We start from the raw sequence: 12,550 nt of genomic DNA on the forward strand, positions 1-12,550 counted from the left end.
CTGCTCACACAGACGGAGCTGGAAGCAAGGGTCGCCCGGCAGGCCCGGCGACGGAACAACGTGTGCCCAAGTGCCAGCGGGAGGATGGCGAGTGATGCATTGCTTGGCATCCAGGCCTACAATGCCACCGGGGATCCGTGCCCAGATGCCAGGCCAATGCTCCTTCCAGCTGTAATCAATAAAGTTGTGGCCATTTCTAACCCAAGCAAGTGTCTGGTGTGATTCTTCGCTGCGACGCAGTCTGACATAGCACATAGGTGACAAATGAAGCTGACGACATATCAGCACGCTGGGTTGGCACCGAGTGCAGGATGGAGTGGAGCCGGGATTAGAAAGAAGTCCATCCTGCTTTGGCCAGCCATATGCTCAGCACCATTATACCCGAGCTTCCACAGGAGCAGCTGGTCACCCGCCCACTCTGTGCTGATTGAGGACTATCTGGGGGCAGCGTCACAACTGTAAGGGTTGGCGGTTTTTGAGGCATTGGGCCCGATCCCAACAGGGTGAGTGGGTCTTCGGGTCTGTTCACCCCAATGGATCTGGAAGCAAGGGTCGCCCGGCAGGTCTGGTGACGGAACAACGTGTGCCGAGTTGCCAGCGGGAGGCTGGCGGGTGATGCATCGGTCGGCAGCCAGGCCTCTGATGCCAACGGGGATCCGTGCCCAGATGCCAGGCCAATGCTCCATCCGGCTGTTTTCAATAAAGTTGTGGCCATTTCTGACCCAAGCAAGTGTCTGGTGTGATTCTTAGCCACCACGCAGTCTGACATAGTCTCCCTTGATCCAACCAACAGCCCGTGATCTTGGCTCCATGTTCTGAGGACGGCCCCGTGATTAGCAGACACAACACAGCCCACCCCCACAGACAGGGCCCAAACCCCCTGATGCCAAGGAATCTCTGCCCACAGGGAGAGCCCCAGAATGCAGGCAGGAAGCAGAGGACACCCATGGACTTCCAGGAGGACTGGTGGGGCGACCAATAGGACTGTGGAGGGAAGCCAAGCATTGTCCTCCACCAAACACCCCTGCCTGCCGCTGAGCTCCCTTGGGCAGAGAAGGGGCATGCAAAGCCCAAGACAGCAACAAAGGAACGTGCTGCTGCAATAGAGTCTTGTCAACTTCATTATAGAAAGGCATCCCTGAGGCCCATGGCAGACCCCAGTTTGATTCCCAAGAAGGAGTATGTTGGGCAAAGGCAACACTTCGCTTATGCCCATTAGCAACTGGCTCAGGAGCAGCAAAGCAGGAAGTAGGGGGTGGACCAGAATCCACACCTCAAGCACCAGAGAGGGGGAGGCAGAGAAGACTGCGGAGACAAGGGGGGCATCTCAGCTGTGACTGGGGCTCAATGCAGGACTGCCTCTGGTCTCTCCTCAAGTGGAGATGGAACTTGGAGGGCTTGGCTGCTCCGGCTGCATGTCTTTCCACAGTGCCGTCCTTGTCTTGGTGGCCTCCCCTAGCCAGTTTGAGGGCCTTGGTGCAGAGAGTGGCAATGCTGACAGTTGCCTAATGCCATTTGGAGTGTCCTGTTCCTGTGCTGCCAATGAGTTCAGGTGTTATAAAAACTTGTATCACTGAGCGCTTCCTTCTTCTCTCCCTCTCTTTCTTTTTCTTCCTTTCTCTCTCTCTCTCTCTCTCTCTCTCCTTCCCTCCTTCCCCCCTTCCTTCCTTCCTTTCTGCCTTTCTTTCTGTCTTTCTTTCTGTCCATTTTTCTTTCTCTTTCTCACTTTGTCTCTTCCCTTCCTTCCTTCCTTCCTTCCTTCCTTCCTTCCTTCCTTCCTTCCTTCCTTCCTTCCTTCCTTCCTTCCTTCCTTCCTTCCGTCCTACTTATTTCTCCTGGGGGGCATCCATGCCTTACGCAATGACATTACTTCCCACCAGTGATGTCATCGCACGGTCCCGGGTGCATCTGCATGCACATGTGGTGATGGTCCACCAGCCCCTGCAAGGAATTGCCTTGGGGGAGAGTTCCCCCACCTATTTCTTCAGAAAAAAGCCTGGCTCACCAATTGCGTCCCCCAAAGTACTTGAAGATACGTCAGCAGGGGTCTGGTGGGCAGGGAGCTGGTTTCACTGCAGTCTGTATGGATTCTATTCCCCTGGCACGGTGCTGTATCCAGAACACTTCTGGTTGGGATGCTGTGGACCTGAAGCCTGGACTGAGAACACGGCCTGGGATTCTCTTTGAGATCCACCAACCATACTGCACAACGTCTCCCTGCTGGAACGGAGGGAAGCGGTCTTGAGGATGGGGTGGAGGACCCTTAGGTATTGTGTCTCTACAGTGTAGGCCTTTTCCAGTTTATTCCGTCTGAGGATGTGGACAGGATCCTGGGAGGTTTGAGGCCTGCCACCTGTTTGTATGACCCTTGCCCACCAGCTGCGGTGGTGGGCAGAGGAATTGTTGAAGTGACTAGCTACTGGGCAGCAGCAGTTGTAGAAGGTGAAACTGGTGGAGAATCTTTCATGGAAAATAGCAGGGACACTTCACCTCACCCTGGTTGGTAGTATGCCCAAAAAAGCAATGGCAAACCGCTTCTGATCATCTCCTACTTCAAAACCCTGATTATGAGAGGATCAAAACTGGGGAGGCGGGGGGGGGCGAGATGGTGCTGAGAAACAGGACCTCCAGTTTGCAAGCCACACAATTAGCTACTGGGGACGAGGAGAGGTTAAGTATAACTGTTTTTACTGATGGGACTGGGCTATCACCAAAAGGGTGTCCCGTTGCTGAAGGGAACAGATGCAAAAGAAAAGTCCAAATACACATAGTAGGAACAAGCCATTAAAAATATATTGTGAAGTCAGACCAAATCAGACTTTATGGTAAGCCGATCACCATAACCATCATTCAAGTTTACACCCTACTACTGATGTTGAAGAAGTTTTTATCAAGCGTCCAGGAAAAAACTGATCATGCACCTCAACAAATGCACTGGTCCTCCTGGGTGAGTGGAATGAAAAAGTAGGAAATAAAGTAGAATGAAACAGTATTGGAAAATTTGGAGGAGTGCTGCAAAATGAAGCAGGAGAGCAACGTATAGAATGTTGTGAAGTGAACAAGTGGTTCATTACTAACACAGGCTGCAAGCAACCGATTTGGCCCACCTGGACGGCAGCACAGCAGCTTGGACAGGGGCCGCGTTTGCAGCCCTGGAAGAAGGAAAGGCAGTCGGGCCTTCCCTAGGCATCCGAGGGCTTTGCTGGACGGGTGGAGCCCAGGCATCTTTGCCTGCTCTGCCCTTCCCCAGCACACAGTTGTCCTTGGTGCTCAGCCTGAGCAGAGCACCTTTCAAGCCGAGCTCCGCTGAGGCTGGTTATACTGAAGGCCCTCAGGTCGAGGCAGCAGGAGCGGCCTGGGAGAAGCTGGGCTATTCCCCTGCTTGCTTGCTTCAGACTCCAGGAGGAAAGCCAGGGCCCAGCGCCAGGCTTAGGGATCCCCCCCCCTATTTACATTTGGGGCCTGTTGTCTGTCAGTCAGGAGGGCTAAAGCAGGGTGAGGCCCAGCCCCGGTCGGCCTCTGGCCTACTAGGTTTCTCCCCCCGCCCCTTTCCTCGCTGTTGACAGGGGGTTCTTCCAGCTGCAGCAGAAATAGGCTTTTCTTTAGGCCACAAGAGTGAATTGGAGGCATCTGAGGGGCAAATGGCTTCATATCCTATGGCCACGGGCTTAATAGGGTGGATGCTGGTGGCCCCCCTCCCTGCATGGCCTAGGGCTGCCACACCCCCGGTGGGGGCGGGGGATCCCCTGCCCCCATTCTCCTACCCCGCCCCATTTTGGGGCAGATCGGGCCCGTTTTGGGCTGCTGCGGAGCATTCCTGCCCTCCACAGCAGAACCCCCCCCCACTGCGCAATCCAGGGGCTGCATGAAGTGACGTCATCACGCTTGCAGGAGCAAGTGAGCGCACGCTAAGCGCGCGTGCACACAGCCCCCCAGGTAAGAGCCAGGCCCCAATCTCCTGCTGGGAGATTAAGGGGTCCTGGCAACCCTAGTGTGGGCTTTTCCCTCACCCCCACCCCCGTTTACACATTGAGGGCTTGGGGTAGGCTCATGCAGAGAGGATGGCAGGCCTCCCGCCGTAGGTGGTGGCTGGAGGTCTCCGGGAATTACAACTGATCTCCAGGCTGCTGGGATCACTTCCCCTGGGGACAATGGCTGCTTTGGAGGGTGAACTCTGTGGCACTGTACGCTGCTGAGGTCTCTCCCCCCCCCTAGAGCGACGCCCTCTCCAAGCTCCCCTCCCCCAAAGCCTCCAGGAATTTCACAATTTGAAGTTGGCAACAATTTGAGGCTGGGAATTGTTAACAAGGTTTTCTGCTCTAGAAGGACCTTCCGCCGTAGGCGAGAATGAGGAAAGGGACATGCAGGGGGTGGAAAGCGCAGCGGTGGACCCAGATGCTTACTGCGGAGCCAGCAGGTGGAGGCTGGATGCTGGATGAGTTTCAGAAGGGAAGGCGGTGGGGGCATCGCCCCGGTGGCAGATGGTGCTGACGCGTATGTGGCTTCAGTTCATCCACGCTGGCCTGAAGAGGCCTGCCCCATAGCGTGATGGTAAGCACACCAAAACTCAGTGGGCACATGCATGGCTGTGGGGGCCCTGGGTTCAGCCTCTGTTCCTACACCTTTGGAGCTTTACACTCAGGGAAAGCCCAGGCTAGCAGTCAAGCATGGCAGCCTCCTTCCACCCAGTTTCTGGGCCAGGTGCTCGAATTTCGTGGTCTAGTCTGCCACTGAGCCTCTTCCTTGTTGTAGACAAGTAGCCCTCTCATCCTGCTGAGGGTCGGCAAAGTCAGGTCTTTCAGGCTGAGGTCCAGTCATCGATCAGGTAGCGTCAGCAGGTCAGCTTCTCAACGTCCATGTTGCCTCCTCGCCCACAAGTGTCTCTCTGGAGGCTTCTCTCACGCGTCTGGCCGGCTTCTCAGGAACAGTCCTGTAAGACTCCTCTTCCCTGTCGGCGGGCGGCTGCCTTTGAGCCGTCAAGCGCGCCCTGTGCCTTTCTGCTTGTACCTCCGCCCTTAGTCTGCGTCAACGGAGTGGCTAGCTGGCCTTCACCTGCTGGGTCAGAGCTGCAGGAGGGACTTGCTTCGGACCCAGGTTCTGGAGCAGGTCCTGGCAAGCCTGCACTTCATTTCCTTCGGATTGGCTCCTGTCCACCCTGGGCTGGTTACATAGGGCCCCTCCTCCTCTGAGGAGTCTGCCCTGGCACTGAGCCCTGGCACTGAGCCTCTTTTTCTGCCTGTGGTCCATTCCCTTCCTCCCCTGTCCCACCCAGCAGAGCCCAGGAATTGAGGCCCTTCCCGAGCACCCCTGCTCTGTGCGCATGCACTCTTCCCCTGGGCTGCCTGGTTGTTCCTGGGGCGAGGATGGCATGGAAGGGCCAGTGCCAACCATGAGTTGGCCTCTTGCCTCCTCCCTGTCCTGCCGTAGGACTGTTGGGGTATCACTCAGAGGCCAATCCTACACAGTCGGGGCTTTGCCAACCGGGTGCTCAGTCTCAGGTTTTGCTGTTTCCCGCTTCAGCTCTTTTCTCCAGGGGGCACGTAACCCCCACCCGTGGCTGTCACAAGGCCGTGATTGTCCCTCCGTCTGTCCATCGCTGGCTTAGGATGACTTTGCAGACCTAAGTGGACACCCACAACTAAGGGACTAGAAACCGATTAGAAAAATAATGAGTATCATAACTATGAGTATCATAACTATGATGCTCAAAATTCATAGCAGGAAAATCACATTCAAACTGGACAGCCAGTGAATAAATAGTAGTCAACGTCACTGGACTGAGCCCATACGGTCTGATGCTTACACACCTTCATTGTTTGGAGTGTTTCAGTTTTGCATGTATAGATTATTTGAAAGTGTTGCTTCGAAATGTTTTTGATATTTACACGTACGGTGTCATATATTACTGTATGTTTCTAAATGAGCACCAATGAGGAATACATTTAAGTGATTTCAGAATTTGAATTTATTGTATTGGTTTCTCTGCTGGTTTCAGCTATTGGAAACCGAATGGCAAAGCAGGCCTGCCTCGGCCAGTAAGGGGCTGTTATGATTGCCGAGGAACCTTCCCTCGCCATCTCTCTGAGTGTGGGAGTCGTAAGGGGCAGAGGAGGAAATGCCTACAGGGGGGCAGAGTAGTGAGAGGCTATCCAAGAGAGAGCGAGGGAAGCGTCCTCCCCGTCTAACTCCCGCGTGGCTCTGGTGTTGTCCATGCATATCTCCACATTCTTGCCTCATGCTAGACATACAAAAGAGCTTTCAGAGCATTCCTTATCATACTGAGTTCGAGGAGATGGGCATGCACAGAAAATTCCTGAATGGACCATGGCCCCTTACCCAGTTGGCCTCAGAACAAGAGAGAGGGAGAGGCATTTGTGTTGATCGAGATTCGTATTGGGGATTCCTGGGACCAGGGGATGAGACGTGGGATAGAGAACCACTTTTACGGGTTCTGGCTGTGTAGGTGGAACTCTCTGACGTTCCAGTTTTGGAGAAGAGAAAGTTGGGCTTCCAAGGGTGCCCTTTCTCTAGTGGCAACCTTTCTCTGGTCCCAAACCACGCCCACTCGAAGGCAGAGGCCTCCCCATCACAGACACAAACCTCCTCGCTGCTACTTCAGCCACTTTCTTACTGGTGCATACCACCAGTAACACTGCATACCACCTGACGTTCACCTCCAGTCTGTTTTTATGCTGCATAAGAGCGCTGCTGTTCTATTGCATAAATTTACACTGAATCAATAGTGTTAGACTACGGTGCTGAAGCACAGGACAACTGGTTTATTTTACCATTTCTAAGCGGTCGTAGAAGATAAAAAAGCTGTTAACTTCTTATGGTTAAGGTTGTATGCCTCATCTAACTCGAGTTAGAGAGCCAGTTTGGTATAGTGGTTTAGAGCGCATGACTGTAATCGGGAGAACCGAGTTTGATTCCTCACTCCTGTCTTAAAGCCAGCTGGGTGACCTTGGGTCAGTCACAGCTTCTAGCTCTCTCAGCCCCACCCACTTCACAGGGTGTTTTCTTATGGAGATAATCATAAGAAACTTTTTAAACCACTCTGAGTGAGTGTTAAGTCATCCTGAAGAGCGATATATTAATCAAATGTTGTTACTATTATTAATATCATTATAGTAATGGTGAAATTCTCAACCTCCTCCTTTTATGCATGGAAATGTGTTTCTTTGGCATATGAACCTGGCAGGGCTTTTTTGTGATGTTACTCAGCGGTAATGAGTACTGGAACCTTTGAGGGGAGCTCTCCAAAGCCCGGAAGGAAGAGAGCCAGTTTGGTGTAGCGTTTAAGAGCGGCAGGACTCTAATTTGGAGAATCAGGTTTGAATCCCCACTCCCCCACTTGAAGCCGGCTGGCTGACCTTGGGTCAGTCACAGCTCTCTCAGAGCTCTCTCAGCCCCACCCACATCACAGGGTGATTGTTGTGAGGATAATTATAACATACTTGGCAACTGCTCTGAAGGGTGTCCTGAAGGGTGGTATAGAAATCGAAGGTGATTATTATTGTGTAGAAATCAGTATAAACTTATGTATGAGTACTGGTACTTTTTTTTCATTTTTGTTAAGAAAAGCACTGATACCTAGTAAACAGACCTGTTCAACTGGTTAATAGTGCCTGATAGGGTTGCATGTTTCTGGGGTAGGAGTCTTGATCTCCGGACTGATCTCCGGACAACTGATCTCCGGACTACAGAGATCTGTTCCCCTGAACATAATGGCTGCTTTGGAGGACAGACTCTTAGTATTATATCCCACTGAGGTGTCTCACCTCCTCAAATACTGCCTCCCTGATCTTCAAGCCCCAACCCTCAACCCTAGATCCAGCATGGCTGAGGAATAACTCATATCTGATCTGAACTAGACGGGGATTGAACTCACATCCCTGCCTTTCTACTGGTTGCTCTAGCTTGCAATATTCTTTTTATTCACATAATAGAAATATTTGTATTGATGGATTCAAATGAAATGGAGATTTTACAGACTGTTTCATTTAATGAAGCAAATATGAAGAAAGTAGGGTTGCCAGGTCCCTATACCCTCCCAGCGGAGGGGAGGGACCAGGCACTTGCATTGTGCCAACAACAAAGTCTTCGGGAAGTGACATCATCACGCCAGCTACGGGAGTGGGGCTGATTTAGCTGGTTTGGAGCCCAAATCGACAACAAACAAAGCGCAGGAAGGGATGTAACTGTGCCTGTTGGGAGTGTGAGAGCGGCATGCGTTCCTGAGGTGCCTGCTGGTGGCGGGCAACTTCTGGGAGCTTGCAACCTTCCGCTGACCAGTGGCGGGTTGGCGGCCAAGGTGGCACACCCCTGGGAGTTTTCCTGCCACCAGCAGGTACCTGGGAACCCTTTTCTAACTATTAAACCATGCTGGCTCTTTTCAATCCCCATGACTAGTAGCCATTGATGGATTTCTCCTCCATGAATCTCTAACTATCCTGACCTACAGTTACTGCACTGGCTATCTATCAGTTGTTGTGCTCAATTCAAGGTCTTAGGTATTCTATACAAAACATATTCCTTGTAAAGCGTATTTCCAATGTTCTTTCCACTGTAAACTTCTGTACCCTATCCCCTTCTCTTTCTGCACCTAATATTTGTTTAATAAAAAATAAAAATAAAAGTGTAGGAAGGGGGAAAATGGCATGTGGGTCTGTGTCTGTGGATTGACCTTTGTTCAAAATTCTCACTCACCTCAAAATCTGGTGGGTGACCTCGGGCTAGTCCCACTCTCTCAGCCTACCTCACAGGACTGTTGGGAGGATAAAATGAGAACAGGAGGAGCAGGGACCTCGTCAGGTGTCTTTGGGCCAGTTACAAATTTGTGCTGTCTCTGTGTCTTGCTTTATTTGGAGGGCGAAGCGTAAAAATACACCAAATGAATATTCCTGTGCGTGATGAAAACCAAGCTCCGCATAGTGGTTAGAATGTCAGGAGAATCGGGTTCAAATCCCCACTCTGCCAAGGAACCTCACTGGGTGACCTCGGGCCATCCCACGAGGGTTGCCAACTCTGGGTTGGGGAATTCCTGGAGATCTGGGGGAGGAGCCTGGGGTGGGCAGAATTTGGGGAGGGGAGGGCCTCAGTGGGCTCTACTCCCATTCTAGAGTCTGCCCGCCAAAGCCACCCTAAGGCACACGGTTATGACCCTTACTTTCTCTAGGGTAGATTTTGCCTAATCTTTCCCTTCCACCCTCTGGGTAGATTGCTGCCACCAGGAATATTATATTCCAAGATATTTTATTTAAATTTTCCCTTTGGTAACGTGCCTAAACGTCAGGCTCCTTTGTGGTTCTATGTGGCCCTGAGGATAGGAATGGGATATAGCAATGACAGCTACTCTGGGATATAACAAACCAAAATAAACTTTTATTTTGTTAAGAAGCGTATTGGTTTCATAAAAGTAGTTCTCAGTTCCCAAAGTTACTTCATTTAAACTCATTCATACAGATCTCTTCTAAGGCTTCACGCACAGTTAGCCTCATTCTCTAACTCAGTATTTCTCACAGATGCGCTTAAAGTTACTCAGGTTGCACACAGCTTGCCTGCTTTCTCTTGACTATTAGTCACAGAAATATTAAACCTGCTCAGGCAGCACACAGCTGGCCTCTCTTTCCCTGACTGAGCGTTTTTTCACAAACGTGCTCAGTTCAGGTTCCATACAGGTTATATTTCTGTCAGAAACACTTCACCATACTCTAAGGATTCTAGCGGAAATCTGAGTTTTTCCTGAGTCTTGTTCAGCTTTCTATTTTCCATATCCAGATTGGAGTTTTCTTGCTCTAAACTATTTTCCCACAAGTTATCTTTAGGTTAATAACTCTTTTCTGTAACAGCTCATTTTCCCACACAAAAAGGTCTGTTTCCCCCTTCATCTCATTCTGTCTGGCCTCCTCTCTTATGTCCTTTCACTCAGGATCCTTCATAATTTCTTTTTTAAACTTCTCAGAGTTTTTATTTATGCCTCTTTTTTGGGACATTTCAGTAGCACTGACAGGAGTTCAAGTCTCTTTCCCCCCTGCAATGTATGGGTTGTGTCTGTTGCTAAGATACCTAGGGGCCTGTCTTCCGCTCCCCTGGCTTCAACTTGTAGACCGTCATTGGAGTCAGTGCATATTTGAATTCTTGCCTTTGCTCCCATTCCATCTCTTCCCAATACGACTGGTATTTTCTGTTCTTTAATAACTGCTACAGGAAAATATTCTTCTTTTCCTCTCCCGTTAATTTTTAGCTATGCTGGTGGCACTCTTTTAGAATTTCCCCACACACCTTGCAAGGATATTTGCTCATCTGGAATCAGGTTTTTCTTATTCACCGAATCCTCCCTGACCAGTGTTACTGAGGCTCCTGTGTCTAGAATGGCTAAAGCATCGCCTCTCTCAGTTCAGTATCCTGAGCAACCTTATTTATCCTTACCTCACACAAGGAGACTGTTTCTTCAGTGTTTATGGGTAAGGCAGTGTTTTTACTGGAGGTTTCATTTGAGTTTGTTGAGTTTTTCGGTCTCTACTAGCTGCTTCATTCTGATCATCTGAGTCAGTTCTAGTGACCCTCTTTACATGCTCAACCGTTGTTTGCTTGGGTCAGTTCTTTAGATTTTGGTAAGTTAAATGCCCTTTCAGACTACATACAAAACATCTTCTATCATTCCAGTATCCATCTTGGTTTCTTTCTATATTTTTATCCTGACTTTTTCTAACCTCAGCTCTCTCATATGTTACTTTCCTTTCTCCCTCTTGTCCTTTACTTGATTTAAACTCTGGTTTATAAAAATAGTCTTTTGAAATCCACTTATCAAAGTAGTCTGTCAGTTTGGCACTAAAAGACTCAAATGACTTCTCTTTCTGAGGTACTAGGCTTCTGAACTTCTTTCTGAAGTAATCAGCACCTAGCCTAAATCTGTCATATACTGCCTCTTTGTATTCGGCATAAACAATAGGTTTATCTGAGGGAAATGTGTTGTAGATCTCAGCTAAGTCCCCTCTAATTAAGCTGGGTAAATACTTCATATATTGTGTCTCTGGTTTTCTCCAGTTCTGAGCAAAAAGTGGACAGGAAATGGTGTGGATCTTCTCCTGACACACACACCATAACATCTTTTGGGGTAACTCGAGGTAAATCAGCTCTGGGTTCAGAGTTTCCCTCGCCCCCATTTTTAAGTCTCTCTCTTTCTAATTGTAATCTTTCTGCTTCCAAACTAGTTTGTCTTTCCATCTCTTGAGTTCTAAGTTCTATTTCAACTCTCCACTTTCCCCTTTCAAACTGCTTTTGTTCAGCTTCAGCCTTCCAACTTTTCCCTGTCAAGCTGCTTTTGTTCATTCCACTTTTCCATCTCAAACTGTTTTTGTTCTGCTTCAACTTTCAACATTTCCCTCAGAAACTAAATATTCTGGACTAGGGTTGTACATTCCCTCAGGGTTTCTCTCCTCTGCCATTCTATTTGGCTCCACACTACTTTGTATCAGTAGAACTCTCAGTTCTTCTACACTTTCCCCCTCATGAGGTAAATTAAATTCTTTGCACTTCTGAATCAGAGCCTCCTTTTTCATCCCCATAAACTCTGCCATTTCTCTCTTTTACTTTTATTTCCTTCTACAACTGTATTAAACTTCACCAGAATATGTTCTCTCTTATACATCCTACTAGTTCTTCTGTGTCTTTCCTTTATAACAGTTCTATATTCCTCATAGGATTTAACTGAACACTCTGTCTCTTGGGCTATCTGTCCCTTCAGAATGCCTTTCTCTCAGAATGTTCCTTCCTCCCAGGCTAATATATCCCACTAAAAATATTTTCTTCTCCTCAGGATGTTTGAAATCCCACCACTAAGCCTCCACTTGTTATGACCCTTAATTTCTCTTGGGTAGATTTTGCCTTTAATCTTCCCCTTAACACCCTCTGGGTAGTTTGCTGCCAACAAGAATATTATATTCCAAGATATTTTATTTCCCTTTTGTAACGTGCCTAAGCATCAGGCTCCTTCGCGGTTCTATGTGGCCCTGAGGATAGGAATGGGATATAGCAATGACAGCTACTCTGGGATATAACAAAACAAAATAAACTTTTATTTTGTTAAGAAGCGTATTTGTCTCATAAAAGTAGTTCTCGGTTCCTAAAGTTACTCATTCACACAGATCTCTTCTAAGGCTTCACACACAGTTAGCCTCTTTCTCTAACTCAGTATTTCTCACAGATGTGCTTAAAGTTACTCAGGCTGCACACAGCTTGCCTGCTTTGTCTTGACTATTATTCACAGAAATATGAAACCTGCTCAGGCAGCACACAGCTGGCCTCTCTTTCCCTGACTGAGTGTGTTTTCACAAACGTGCTCAGTTCAGGTTCCACGCAGGTTATATTTCTCTCAGAAATATGTCACCATATTCAGGCAGCACACAGCTTGCCTGCTTCCCTCTGACTGAAACCTTTGGCTCTCCGCTCTCGGTCTCAACTGCATTCACTCCGCCCACATGCTCAGTCATCAACCAATCACATCGCTCACCCGTCCCTCTCCTTCACCCCCACTCTTCTCCGATCT

Source organism: Eublepharis macularius, chromosome 10, assembly GCF_028583425.1.
Source record: "Eublepharis macularius isolate TG4126 chromosome 10, MPM_Emac_v1.0, whole genome shotgun sequence".
Classification (NCBI taxonomy): domain Eukaryota; kingdom Metazoa; phylum Chordata; class Lepidosauria; order Squamata; family Eublepharidae; genus Eublepharis; species Eublepharis macularius.